The sequence below is a fragment of the Thalassophryne amazonica genome, chromosome 12 (assembly GCF_902500255.1).
Source record: "Thalassophryne amazonica chromosome 12, fThaAma1.1, whole genome shotgun sequence".
In the NCBI taxonomy this organism is placed as follows: domain Eukaryota; kingdom Metazoa; phylum Chordata; class Actinopteri; order Batrachoidiformes; family Batrachoididae; genus Thalassophryne; species Thalassophryne amazonica.
Window position 1 is genome coordinate 88,620,126 of NC_047114.1, and position 14,480 is coordinate 88,634,605.

Consider the following 14,480-nt stretch of genomic DNA (forward strand, 5'->3'; position numbering starts at 1 on the left):
ATGTTTTCACTTCATTGGCGATGGGGATTCATGCGCCCGTTTTTCTACTGTAATAAGCAATATGGATGAGCCTCCATTTCACAATAATGGGCATTCTCAAAATTGTTAGCCTGCACTAGCAACAAGTAAAAAGTGTGTATGTAACAACCACTGGTTTCCGCCACCCCCTGTTCTCTTTTATGGCCATGGTGTAAAAATGTGAAAGGCCGAGTATGTATGTCCCTTGTTGGCCATTCCGTCGACATAGTGGTGGAGCATGGTGGCCTCCACGATGGAGCACATGACCGTGTAGATATGAAGGCCTCATTCTGAGCTCCTAAAAACACATTGATTTATTGCTGTAGGTTAAATACTAATGAACAGATTATTACCTCTGCCAAGGAGGTTATGTTTTCGGTTGTGTCTGTTTGTTAGGATTACTCAAAAAATCCTCAACGGATTTCAATGAAATTTTTACCAGGGGTGTATCTTGGCCTAACTTGGAAGTCATTAAATTTTGGTAATGATCCGGAACACGATCCAGATCCAGTAATTTTTTTTAAGGATTCTTTATCATTACAGGATAGGGACCATTTCAACATTTTTGCAATTAACTTCATGAAGATGGTCACAAAAGCTGAACAAAAATTAAGCTACGACACAACAGTAATTTAGCATTTCTTTCTCCTCATTGAATAAACAATAGAAAATAAAAAAAAAACACTTGTGTAGTTCATGCAGTTTCTCTTTATAAATACATTTGCTGAAGATCTAAGGATTTAACCACTGAATCTGAAACATGACATAGATGCGTGAAACAACATGGAATAAGTCTCTTTGCCAAAGGGTATTCCATGTGATGTCAGTGACCCTATGGCCTTGGCGGATGTTTGCGCTCTCCAAGTGCTTCTAGTTATGCTTGCTATATTGCAGTTATAAATGCCCTTAAATCCTACGTACTGTAGTTTTAAAAGGGGGGGGGGGGTTCCCTCTTGCTTTATGGAAATAAGGTGCAGCCACCCCCTGTGATTGGCTGTGCATCAGAAAAAAATGGATGTACTGGCAGAAGTCAACCATTTACAGCGTAGGAGTTTGTACATGTACAGTCATAGAATTGTGCAATTTTAAGGATATTTACTGTTTAAATCTTAAACACGTAACTGCAAATAGTAGATAAAAGCTGATTTTCCACAGTAAGACTTCAGGTTGGTTTTTACCAGTGGTGGGCACAGCTAACCAAAATGTTAGCTTCGATAACAGATAATCAGCTAACTGAAAAGTTATCTTTTATAAAGCTAAACTGATAAACCACCCACAGATTTATTGGAAGCTACAGATAACCGATAACTTCACTATTGTCTCTGGTACACTTGCAGCTACTAGCAAGCTGATTTTGAGTTTTAACACCACAATTACTTCTGGTAGCATCAAAGGAGACCATAGACCCAAACAATGTGTCATCACTTCTGTCTTTGTGCACCCTGCCCACTGCTGGAAGCTCCTGTTTACTACATATTTTTACAGCAGTGAAGCAATTGAGAGAACCTAAGCTCAACTCTACACACAAATCACACCATTACTCCTTCACAGAATACAGCAGTGCCGCTGTGAGGCAGAGGTCATGGAAAATAAAGCAGTTTTGACTTATGGTTTTGATTGAAAAATCATCAAATTAATCCGGATAGAATAACTCCATTAATGTCAATTCTGTCATTTGTACAAAGTTAAAATATAACATATATCTTTTAATTTTAAATAATGCACTACTTCTGAAGTTTTTAATAAACACAGATGCCAAAGGGATTATGGGTAAATGGGCCTTCGCTAACACTGATTGGTTGACTCATTCATTCTATGTCAAAACCAACACGTTAAAGTGAGGTGTGTGTGTTGGTGTTTACATATAAATGTGCTTTTGTAAAATGTGCCTTTTTTATTTGTTAAAAAAAAGCCATTTGCAAAAGCCAACAAGTCAAGTTGTGATAGACAACCGTCTGATATAACTGGGGTCAAAATAAATAGAACACTGACATCTACTGGCATCCAGACACTCATACTGCCATGAACACTACTGTCCAGTAGATGGCAGTAGAGACTGTGAAAACTTGCCAAAACAAAATTCCAGATAATTCATGTCTGCTATACGTTTAAGCTGCATGGAATAAACGCAAACTGAATTTCAGACATATATATTACTCTGGAACAAAGACGACAGACAGTGATTGACATAAGCAGGACTCTAAAGAGCAAAAAGATCCGATTGCAGCTCACAATGATTCCAATTGAAAATAATGGGGAAGCAACCTGGGCTTCTTCTTGCATTTTTACATAAAACAAACACAATAACAACATCTGTAAACCCAGAGAATATATTCACGGCAGTTTTAGGCACAATATACAAAGGGTTTAATGCTGTTGTCCATGTGGAGCCTGATCAAAGAGTCTCAAATGCATTTCTTCTGTCGTGAATGTACTGAGATTACCCATAATGCACCTGGACACAGCATGTCCACACTAACACCTTCAAAATTAGTGCATAACTTTAAACCTAAAACATATAATTTGATATTTTCACTTTATAAAACTTCAATGTTCATGTTAAATAACTTGGCTAAAATTTTAACAATAAGTTAAAACTGTATGCCTCTGGATGACTTGGGTGATATTGCCAGCACATCAGTATGGAGTCAAAAGAAATTATTCTTTTCTTTTCAGCAAATAGAGCAGTTTCTCCTGGAACCAGCTCTTCTCTGTTTACCAAGGACAGAACTGTACATCTACTACATAACATGTAATAGGTAGGTACTCAAATCTTTGATTTCAGACTTCATAAATGTTTATAACTATTAAGCTTTTTTCACTACACTTGCAAAAATATGTTAGCGGCCTAAAATTTATTGGACCAAAATTTATTGGAAGATAATTAGTCAGCTGATGGTTTTCAAAGTTATCTGAAAAGCTAATCCGATAATGAAAACATTAGCTTCGATAATTAGCAGAACTGTGCCCACCACTGGTATTTACTCCTTTTTCACCAGTTGTTATAGGCTGCTAAGGGCCCTAACCTGACAATCTATAGCCCACAAATGAATACACCTAGTACAAATGCATGTGAGCCATGTCCAGCTCTACTTTCTGTTTACACTAGCTGTAGTCTGTATGCAAAGTTAAGATTCAGGGTGCAAAGGGGTTGTTACTGTCATTACTTTCTAAGAGTGGCGTGCGCTGGAACCCAGTACATTGACATTTGCATTATGGATTCCAATGAGAGGATTTCTGGTGAAGAAACAGAGCTGTGCACAAAGCATCAAAGTGTGAGAGTGAATCATTTAAAAGAGCAGCCGCCAAAGCTCCCAGAGGTGAAGCATGGAAATCAAGTTTTGTATTTTCTTTTTAATTTGTGCTTTTGTTCAGATTAAAAAAAAAATTCAGTTCATTTTTGCTGTGGTTTCATGCGCTAATATGCACCCCCATGTGTACAAGCCTTGTAAATCAGCCTATGTAAAGCATATCTGAATAGTGTACTGCATAAATAGCAGGAAAAACTCTGCACTCAACTTTAGACCAGGTTTTTGTTGGTCTATGGTGCATTCATTTTCTGCTGTTTCATGCTAGCAAGACTGCAACGCTACGCTGGACCACACCATATATTAAGACCAAAACACAAATACTTTTAAAGGTCATTAGCACTGAGCACAAAGAAGATGAATGACTGCATTTCAACAGCACTTTTAGACCAAGAACATGCTCAGATCGCTTTACAGTCATGCCTCACATTTGCTGCCGCAGCCAAGGCCGGCGCCCATTTATACAGCTGGGTGGGCTGAAAACGACAACTACACTGCACAGCGCTGACTGGTGTTGAGTGGAAGATAGGGCCCTCCGGCCTCAGGTGTCATGACACGATTATTGTCTTGCACCCTGTGCACTGCATCGGTCCACGTCACACATCCTTATCACGCCAAACTCTTAGATGAGTCAGCAATTATTGCTATGTCACATTACCTTGACGAAATTCACTGCACATATTTGGACTTAAAACTATTTTTGTAACAACTGGACAGCTGCATTTGAAAACAGACATTTCCTCCCGCAGTTTTGTGTGTGTGTGTTTTTTTAGTTTGGTCTGAACAGAAAACTCATTTCTTGTTGGACATTTCTGGAAATTCCAATGTGTGTTATTGGTATTATTGTACGCTTTGGTCTGCAACCAATAACTGCACACTATGGTCAGTGTATTTGCACGGTCACAGTTCAAATAAAGTTTGAGTTGGACAAGCCCGCATAACTCCACATATACAATAATGGAAAAGCATAAGAAACCACCGACATTTGACTAGTGATGACTTAGTGGAAGCTAAAGTAAGATGCAAACCGTATAATCAGTCATATTAAAGCATTTATTCACATTTACAGGCATAAACATGTACACATGTATCTTGTCCATAGAGTTTCTCTCCATCCTCCCAGATAATTCTACCAATATTTTCATTGATTCTGTGGTGATAAGAAACAGTTTAGCTGGTTTTAGCTTGGACCCTATACCCTCTGGTATTTTGTCATTTCCCATAATGAAACATATCACTACATAATGGTGCGCGCGCATGCAAAAAAATCACTGGAGGAGTTCTGGTTTGGTGCTGTGCTCTTTTCTCTTGAGTTATTTGCTCTTTTCTTGAGTAAAATACAGATAATTACAATTTGTTTTGCTGACAGTCCCATGAGCTTTGGCAATCTTAGGGCAGCCATATTCCGGAAAGATCAGAAATATTAGTGTTGAAAATGTGAATCTATGTAAAGAGCAGAGTTAATTTTGACAGCATATTTTGGTTTAGTTTGACGACTAAAATGTCATTTAATTTTCATCATAATTTAGTCATTAGAACTGTTTTAGTCGACTAAATACAAGATTTAAGTCGACTAAATCTGTTGATGTAGTTGATTAAAGTTGACAATTCAAATGACTAAATTATGATGAAAACTAACTGACATATTAGTCAACAATGACTAAAACTATACCAGAATATGCTGGCAAATTCAGCAAGGAGAAACACAAACTGCAACTCTTGAGAATTTGTGTGTATGCACAGCTGTGTAATGCATTGCATTATGGGTAATGACAAAACAGAATGACATGTAGTGGTTTTGCTGCTTTCTACACCTTTTGTCTCTTCAGACGGGCCGTCTGTCCATTTCCCACAGCGTGGGCAGGTCACACAATGCAAAAAGCAAGCGGTAAGCTTGGACAGTCCAAAATGAGGCAAATCTGGAAGAAGAAAAATTTACAGTTCACTGACTGGCCACTTGAGGCTGGTTCTCATTGAAGCCATCATTTTAAGACATCTTAGTTTAAGACACTGTAAGCCATAATGTTATGCATAATTAGGGGCATTGCTGTTGTGAGTCACAGCTCTTGTGTGTTGCTCCCCCTGAGGCCGCTAGCTGCTGCTGCTAGCTACTTGGAGGACCGTGTTTTTTAGCACGTTATTATAAATATCTATAATAATATGGCTTACTGTGTGATTAATTGTCCTAACAGATCTAACATGTCTGTGCTGCAGTAGTGCAATCAATGCTTGATTTAATTTTGAATGCTAAGGAATCAGCATTAGCTCTCAGTAGCTTGATGATATTAGGTCCAGTTAATCCATGATGACAGAGGAAATTAGCGGGTCATAATTTTGAATGCCCATGTCAAAGCAAACTGTTATGAAAAAGCAGTCCCCAAAAATATGATTTAATAAGCACCTAAACGGAGGTTAACTTATTAGCTTACCTTTATTGGTAACTCTTAAGATAGGTGAGTTCTTCATTTATCCCGCCCATGTCACACACGGCCTTGCCCATGTGCCACCTCTTTAGCCATCTAAAGGTTAGCTGTGATGTAGGCAGACTAAGCCTGCGGTCACAATAGCTACAAATGAAGGTGACATGCAGTTTGCTTTGTCACTTGATAGCCGTTCCTGGAGCGTGCACGCTAACATCTCCATAAGATGTCTTGTAAATCACTTCAAAGGTGTTATCTGGTTACAAAAACTACCTTTTTACATTTAAAAGTGTTTATTTCTCATTAATGTTTTGAAAATATAGGAGAATATATGAGATTTATACAGAAATACAGCCATCTCAGAGCACCAAAAGATGATGTTTGCAACATTGCGGCATTATGGAGTTGACTTCAACCAAAATATGTATTTAGGTGTTTAACTAAGATAATCGTGAGTCTTTAATGTGAGTTTTATTTAAAAAAAAGAAAAACAAAAGAGTGTTACTGTTAGGGTTGCGTGTCGGAACCAGTTTTTTTAGGGTATCCTTAAGAAATGATTCGATCCATCAACATCAATAGCCTTTTTGCTTAACGATTCCCTTATCGGTCCATCAGAGTGGCTGTTGTTTTTGGGGGTGTTTGTCAGGAAAACTATCATTTCTCTACATTAATTACAGACCCTGCAGTGGGTCTGTAGACTCAACCGTTTCTGCAGCGCGGCTTTGCTTTGAACCTTGAACCAATGAAGCAGTTCTTCCATCTGCTGCTTAGTTGATTCTTTGTTTTATTTCTCTTTATCTTAATTTTCCCCCCCTAAAACCCTAAAGAGCATATGTCTGTGAGTAATATTTACTTTTTTTATGTTAAACCGACCTGTTATGGTCTTCTGAAACAGTTGATAGATGTATTTTATAATTTAAAAATGGGACTGATGCTAACGCATTAGTATATCTATGGCATTTTCAATGTTAAAGTTAGCATTACGCTGTGCCATTATCAAGCTTCCCTCCTCCTGTGACATATGTCACAGAAGTTTAAAATGAGCCATTTCAGGCCTACGTTTGGCTTATAGGAAAGTAGTTTCTATAGGAAGAGGCAAGGAATTGTGGGATAATGAAAATACATGTGATGCATAACCCAAGTCATCTTAGAAGAAAAAAAAAGCATGATAAGAGCACTTTAACATTTTTTGCTGAATGTCCCAAAGTAAATGCTCTGGAAGCAGAGAAGCTGCTATGTGAGGGTCTCCATAAAGTGACCCCCGGCAACAAAAGCTGCCAATCCCAGCAACAGGTGGCCCCTTATGTTGGAGAGAAATAAAGAGCAACATTTGTCACGGCCATGAGGTTTTTTTTGTCTCCAGACACAGTCTGTTTCAGATGGTGTCTAATAAGGGAGTGTCGCCGTTATTTGGAATTTAATTTTGATTATTTGATTTTAAGTGTAAACTCCTGGGCTCGACCTCACTGAACCACAACATGTGACTCCTGACTCACATGTCAACTTCAAAAACGAATCTTTGCGGCTGGGCTCATTATACTTTCTTTCTTCTTTTTTTTTTTTTTTTTTTTTTTTTTAATTTTCCTCGCAGGAGTTTGCTCTCTCAACTCAGTTGGACGTAACTACACATTTTGGCAGCGCAGCGGTGTAGTTTTTGTAAGGTCGTACACGATTGGACAGACCGAATGTAACGCGGTTTGTGATTGGCTGTGGTTTGCACTGTTGACCGAAGGTGGTGGACTCCCAATTGTGTGAACGCTGGAAGCAAAAAAATTCCAGATAGAAAACTCCACCGCGCTCCTCCTTGGAGTGGGGTTAGATTAATTACCGGGAGATATCGAAAAAAATGCGGTTACACCTGTCCGTAGTGCAGACGTCGCGCTATGGTTTTATATTATCGACTTGTTTTTAATGGACGGCAGCCCGTAGCGACGCTTATGAACTACACAGGTAACTTTTTTCCACTTGTAACTCGTTAGCATGGATGCTAGCTGCGGTGCTAGCATTGTTGGTGTTTACCCGTCTAAAAAGTACAGGAGATGGTTTTCACAACATGAGGAATGTAGTGTATATTTACCTGCCATGTTTTACTGTGTTTACGCTGTTTTCTCAAAAGCAAAGTGGAAAACCTTTGACCATTTGTTGCTGGTTTCTGAACAACAGCTCGACACGATCGTTGTGCGCTTCAGTAGGACATCGAGCTTTCTTTCAAACGAAAAAACGGCATAATCTGCCACAATAGGGACATTGGTGCATTTGTAATTAACTCTAGTATGACGAACTAAAGTGACTCATAATTTCCACATGTGACGGCCTTTCATTCCTGCCTGCCGTCCACTTGTTGCTGCCCATTCATTATTGTGTGCCTGTGACTCCACGTTGTTGTGCTTCAGACTGATGACAACACATTACTGTGGCGTGAATATTCTGCTGTCACCGTCACCGACGTCACCGTCGTCAGCTTTAACCCTCACAATTTAATGTCATACATTTTTTATCTTTGAGTATTCCTGTAGCATTTTAGCAAGTTCATCAACTCGCACTCGAATTTCTAATATACAGTTTTACAAGGTCTACTTTCATAATAATGTGTCGAATTTCTTCATTATGTTTTGACAGTTTTGACAGTCTGTTTGGTATTTGATTAATAACTGAGAGTGGAATCGAAACTGAATGAAGAACTTGCCATTCAGAAGTCAAAAGCTGGAAGTCCAGCATGCATGCACGTAAAATGTGTAAGGTACACGTCCCATTCATAAAAGTACATTCCAAGCATAACACAAAAAATACAAAACTTATTTCTGTTGTGGTCCTCAGCCACAACCTCAAATCGTTAGCTTAGCTGTTTTGACAGTTGCTTTGCCCAGACGTCTGGGTTTTTTCTTCCCTTTTTAGCAATTGATGCCACACTTCTGCATGTGCACCAATTTTGAAATTACATTGGACTCTCAAGATTCAGATTTGTAATGATATTTGTTAAGACTGCTGTGATCTCACATGTCATGACCAACAGTGTGTTTCGTTTTGTGTTTTAATTTGTATGTAATGTACATGCATGCAGAATCTTTGCAAAAGTTTAGATTTGATGCCATTCACTCTGCACAGTTTGGCCATTCCCTGGGTATTTGATCAAAAAGAAACTGAACAAAAGGTAATAACGATTGTAATTTGCATTGTTGACAGTCCCCTATCGCAGGAAGAAGGACCTAATTAAATGGCTTCTGCCATTGCAGTGGTGTACCTTTCAGTGATGAAAGTTTTCCGGAATTCTGGTTTTTGGGGGAAAATGTAGAAATTTTTGGCAAAATCAAGCATTGATTGAAGCAAAATGTTGTGAGTTGTTCCTGTTGGCCATTTTGATGTTTACTGGACCTGGCAGCCAATCACAAGGCTTGGGACAAAGCAGTGCACTACGCTGGCCTCCCATTGGTTGGTTGTGTTATGTGACAAGTGGCGAACCTTTCAGGGGTGTTTTCCTGGCGTGTGTCAGATTTAGTCTGTGGTCTGATTTTATGATGTTTGTATTTGTAAAATTATTTAGAAATGTCTCTGAGACGCCACAGTGGATGTTAAGGCTCACTTTTTAATGTCCGAATCCGAGACTGAAGGATAAATTTTACATGCCACCGCTTATCTACACAGGAGCAAATGAATGGCACCCTTACATATTTTACTGTGAACTCCACGCCATGCTGAAACTACAAGTAAAAATGACCAAAACAGAAACCTGACTTTTTTAATCATCATTTTGATTTTTAGATCATGTTTCAAAATTTGTCTTTGGGAGGAATTTACTGCAGATTGTCTCCATGCAAACTCTAGACTGCTAAATCTGCATTTTATGGTTCTTCTGTTACATGGACATTGAATATCAAACTGGAAGAAAATATGATAAACATTTAACATGCTCAAAAAGTAAATTATTGCTGTGAAAAACATTTGTGCATTGTATTGTGTGACATAAATTGTCAGTGTCCCAGGAATACTGACATCATCACTGGATGGAAAAATCTGTGTTATTGGGTTTTTATATAAGTGAATTAGAATGAAATTTAAAACCAAATCAGTGTTCCTGAGAACTAAGTGATTAACGTAACCCTCTGGAGTCCAGGGTATAATTGGGTGTTTTTGACTACTTTTTTTTTTTTTACCTTCATAATTTACCTTAACCTCTTAAGTAGAGAAGCTTGAATCTTCGACTGGACTGGGTTGCTTGACGCGAGGACGTTTCGCTTCAAATCGCAGAAGCTTCCTCAGCTAAAATTCTTGCTCTGGTGGTCTGACTTCTGTCTTGACTCTTGTAGAGAAGAATAATCAAGAAGTCACAAAAGCTGGAGTTTTAAACCTAACCAGACCCCTCCTACCGAGAGGCAGACTGCTATAGGCTGGTGACTAAACAATAGCTCTAATTAGCACCTATTGTGCTCTAGTTAACACCCTCCTAATGACAGGGCAGCTGTCCTTCTCCTGATGGCTCCCTTGACGACTCTGCTGATGACGTGAATGACTCATTACCATGAACAAAAGACTGAAACTGCTTTGACCTGAGTACCCCATTGTAAATAGGGGATAAAGCGTGTCTCAGACCCCCTCCCTGGTTAAGGCTAGGTTTCAAACGTTTCACAAAGAATGCCTCCTTGACACCTCTCTCAAACCATTTCTTCTCTCTGGCTAATATTTTAACTTCCTTGTCCTCAAACGTGTGGTTAGTGTCTTTAAGGTGGAGATGAACTGCAGACTGAGGTCCACTGGCGCCCTCTCTGCGGTGCTGGTATAGCCTTTTGTGTAAAGGTTGCTTAGTCTCACCTATGTAGTGTTCGTTACAGTTTTCCTGACATCTGATAGAATACACTACATTGCTCTGTTTGTAACTAGGGATCCTGTCCTTAGGGTGAACTAATTTCTGTCTCAAGGTGTGGGATTTTGTGCTGTCTGAAGTTTACTTTAAACCGGTTAACACCTTGTAATAATGTATGGGTATGTGATTTTAGTGAAATAGGCTCTAGGGCTTAAGGGGTTAAAATTGTTTACTTTGCCTTTACCTGTGTGACTTTACAGTTTTTTCTTTCATTCTGACATTCTATATTGACACAGTGAACCTAAATTCTCAAAAAACATAAAATTAGAATAGAATTTTTTTTTTTTTTTTTTACTATGGAAACCACAAACATGTTTAACATCATTTTTATTACTTAGAATGCAAATATAAATTGTAAATAAAAAAAAGTAAAAATTTAGCAAAAACAAAGTTATATACATCTGTTTACATTAAAGTGCAGGAAATGCTTCAGACATTTTTTATACAACTATTTACGAGCAATAACATACCACACAAATTCTATTTGTGCAACTCAGAAAAGCAATTCTTGTCCAAAACAAATTTTTTCTGACTTGTATTGATCATGTAATATTGGACTTTTGAATGACCCAATGCCTTGTCATTTCAATACACAGGCATTGAAAAAAGGAACTGATAGCATCTGAGGTGAAATTTGAAACCACTTCTCAATTCCCTTGACTAATCACATGCAAATATCTGGTCAGCACTGATTTGGTTTTTAAGAAATTGTGTGGTGAAGGCAACGGGATGGAGTCCCTTTATAAAGGTCTGTGATGAAAGTGGCCCTTGAAAAAAATTTTACATTTTATTAATGATATTGAGGCTGAGGCTGCCGCAGCTATTAGGGATCTGGGGAAAATACTATATGCAATTTGGTGCAATTAACAAGCTAAATGAGAGCTATTTCTCATTCTCATTTTCTTGCTCGTTTTAGTAATAAAAACCATACTTTCCCATATTGGCAAGATGACAGAACTATAATACACACTCTGTCATATGAATTAGAATAGTGTTGTTACTATTCATTAAAAAAAAATACATATTTGCATTGGACTGTTCTATCTTTACATTTATCTAAACATTTGACTTCAGGAATTTGTTCTTTCCCAATACCTGATAGTGTCTTAACATGAACAAAAATAAAAACTGATACAAGTGAAGCTGTGCCTACTGTTCATTAATCCTCTGGAGTCATTCAACGCGGATATGCATTGAAGTCACATGACCAAATCCTATTTACGATTAGCAAATTAAATTAACAGTAAGCAATCATTTTCACACAGACATGAAAATTCAGTAAGGTATATCTTCTACAACCCCTGGCAAAAATTATGGAATCACCGGCCTCGGAGGATGTTCATTCAGTTGTTTAATTTTGTAGAAAAAAAGCAGATCACAGACATGACACAAAACTAAAGTCATTTCAAATGGCAACTTTCTGGCTTTAAGAAACACTATAAGAAATCAGGAAAATTTACAGGGTGATTCCATAATTTATTCCTCAGAACTGAGTGAGTCCATATTTTTTTCCCTCTGCTTGGTCTAAAAAAGTAACCGTTACTGACTGCCACAATTATTTTTCTTATAGTGTTTCTTAAAGCCAGAAAGTTGCCATTTGAAATGACTTTAGTTTTGTGTCATGTCTGTGATCTGCTTTTTTTTTCTACGAAATTAAACAACTGAATGAACATCCTCCAAGGCCGGTGATTCCATAATTATTGCCAGGGGTTGTATTATACATTCCAAATCTAAGGTGGAACTCTACTAGTATATACTAAGGTACACCTAAATATCTTAAAAAAAAAAAGGGAGTAGAGCCACTTAGGTGCCTGGTCTTGAGAACCAGGGATGCTAGGTTGAAAGAGTTGAAGTGTGAGCTAATCTCTGTGGCTAAAGCTATGCTAACACAACCTGCAGCGACAGGATCAAAAAGTTGTTCATTTAAATTTCAGAAATTTTGCATCTTACTGGCTGCCACCTGGAGTTTGTAGATGAATCTAGTCCTGTACAGTGTGCCGCAGATCTCCACAAGTTATTGAAAAGAACTTCTCTCAAATTTGTTTCAGCGTATCTTCACTCCAATCAGCCATTCTCCCGCAGGTGCTGTGTGCCCCAGGTAGCAACCCTGCAGCGGCAAATTGCTTCCGCCAAGCTGATTTTCGCACCTGCATGCTTGTTTACTGTGCTCCATTTCTTTAAAATTACAGCTTTTCACAGAACCTCCAGTTTGACTTCACACTTTTCAATATGATTGGAGCATTTTTAAATTTAAGCTCTGTGTAATTCTTAATTGACCCCTACCTGGTTACAGCTACCACCCTGGATAGCTGTTCTACATTTTTGTGTAGGCCATGGTACACTGAAGCTGGATTGTAAATGTTGTTTAGTCCCCTTAAGTGATACCAAAAACCTCCTTGGTTCATGGACTAAGCTTGGTGGGAACTACTACATTTTGTTGCATATTGATATAGCTGTTCATTGTGTAAAGTTGCCACTTTTGTAAGAGCTAATCAACAGATTCTCAGGTTTGAGAAGCTGTAAGTAGAGCCCGACCGATATGGATTTTTTTGAGGCAGATAACGATATTTGGATGAAAAAATGCAGATAATCGATAAATCGACTGATTTGCCGATAGCCGATAAATCAGCTGATATCATTATTATTATTATTTTTTAATGAATAAAATGTTCTTTTTTGGACCCTTAACAAAAAAGGTATGAGTTAAAAGCTTAAGCTTTGTCCTCATATTGATTAACTTTATAACTGAGAAGAATTTTCAAGTTCAAAAAATGCAATCAAGAATTAAACCTTTATGAAATTAGCAAATGCATATCCTTAAAAAGAGTTGTGAAATACATCTGATCTTGTACCTCTTGTTGCTGCAACTTAGATATAGGTTCAAGATAAGGATATAGATCCTTATAAACGTACTTGTATGCTTTTGTCAGCCGATCAGTGCAGTGTGACGGCGAACTACGGGGGCCAGTGATGAACACATTTAAGCAGGGGTATAAGCAGCTCTCAGTTGAATGGAGTCACAGCTCTATTTACTGGACAAACAGTGCAAGGACATCTTACATTGCCGACACAAACATTATTTCAGTAACTGTTCTGTTTATGAGAAATTATCGGCGTTCTGTCGGCAAAATTTCAGCCAATAGTGAGTACTTTGAAAAGGGCTTATATCGGCTGATAATATCGGCCGGCCGATAATATCGGCTGGGCTCTAGCTGTAAGGTGAGATTGATTGGCATTTTTGCTTGATAATTCTTAAAGTCAGTGTACAAGTCTGCTGACTTATCTGAGTAACCATTTCAGCATTACCAATAGTTATCTAAAATGAAATGTGTAGTTAACGTTAGCAATATATTTTGCCTTCTCCCATTTTTGCTTGGGGTTGCTGCAGCAGATCCAGTGTGGCTCTGCATATTGATGTGGAGCAAGTTTTTATACCTGATGCCCTTCCTTATATAACTCCATATGTACAAGGCGATTAGCACACAGGTAGCCTTGAACCAGGGACCTACTGTTTGGGAGGCAAGTGCACTAACTGCTGACACCAACTAATACGAGGTCTGTTAGAAAACTATCCGATCTTTTTATTTAAAAAAAAAAACTATATGGATTTGAATCATGTGCGCTTGTATCAGCCAAGCTTGAACCTTCTTGCGCATGTGTGAGTTTTTTCACGCCTGTTGGTTGCGTCATTCGCCTGTGGGCAGGCTTTGAGTGAGCACTGGTCCACCCCCCTCGTCGGATTTTCATTGTCAGGGAAATGGCTGAGCGATTGGAGCAGCGCTGAATCAAATTTTTCCAGAAACTGTGAGAGACAGCCAGATGGAAACCATTCAGAAGATTCAGACAGCTTTCAGTGAGGATACGCTGGGCGTCACA

The 14,480-nt window shown here is 38.4% G+C and overlaps 1 protein-coding gene across 2 annotated transcripts in view; it reads left to right on the top strand.

The window, feature by feature from the left end:
• Positions 1 to 7,483: 7,483 nt before the first annotated feature.
• Positions 7,484 to 14,480, top strand: part of arhgap21b (Rho GTPase activating protein 21b) — a 124,732-nt gene continuing 117,735 nt past the window's right edge. For both annotated transcript variants that reach the window (XM_034182805.1, XM_034182806.1), the window contains exon 1: positions 7,484 to 7,696. The gene's annotated coding sequence lies outside the window, so the exon portion shown is untranslated. The remainder of the gene's footprint in view (positions 7,697 to 14,480) is intronic.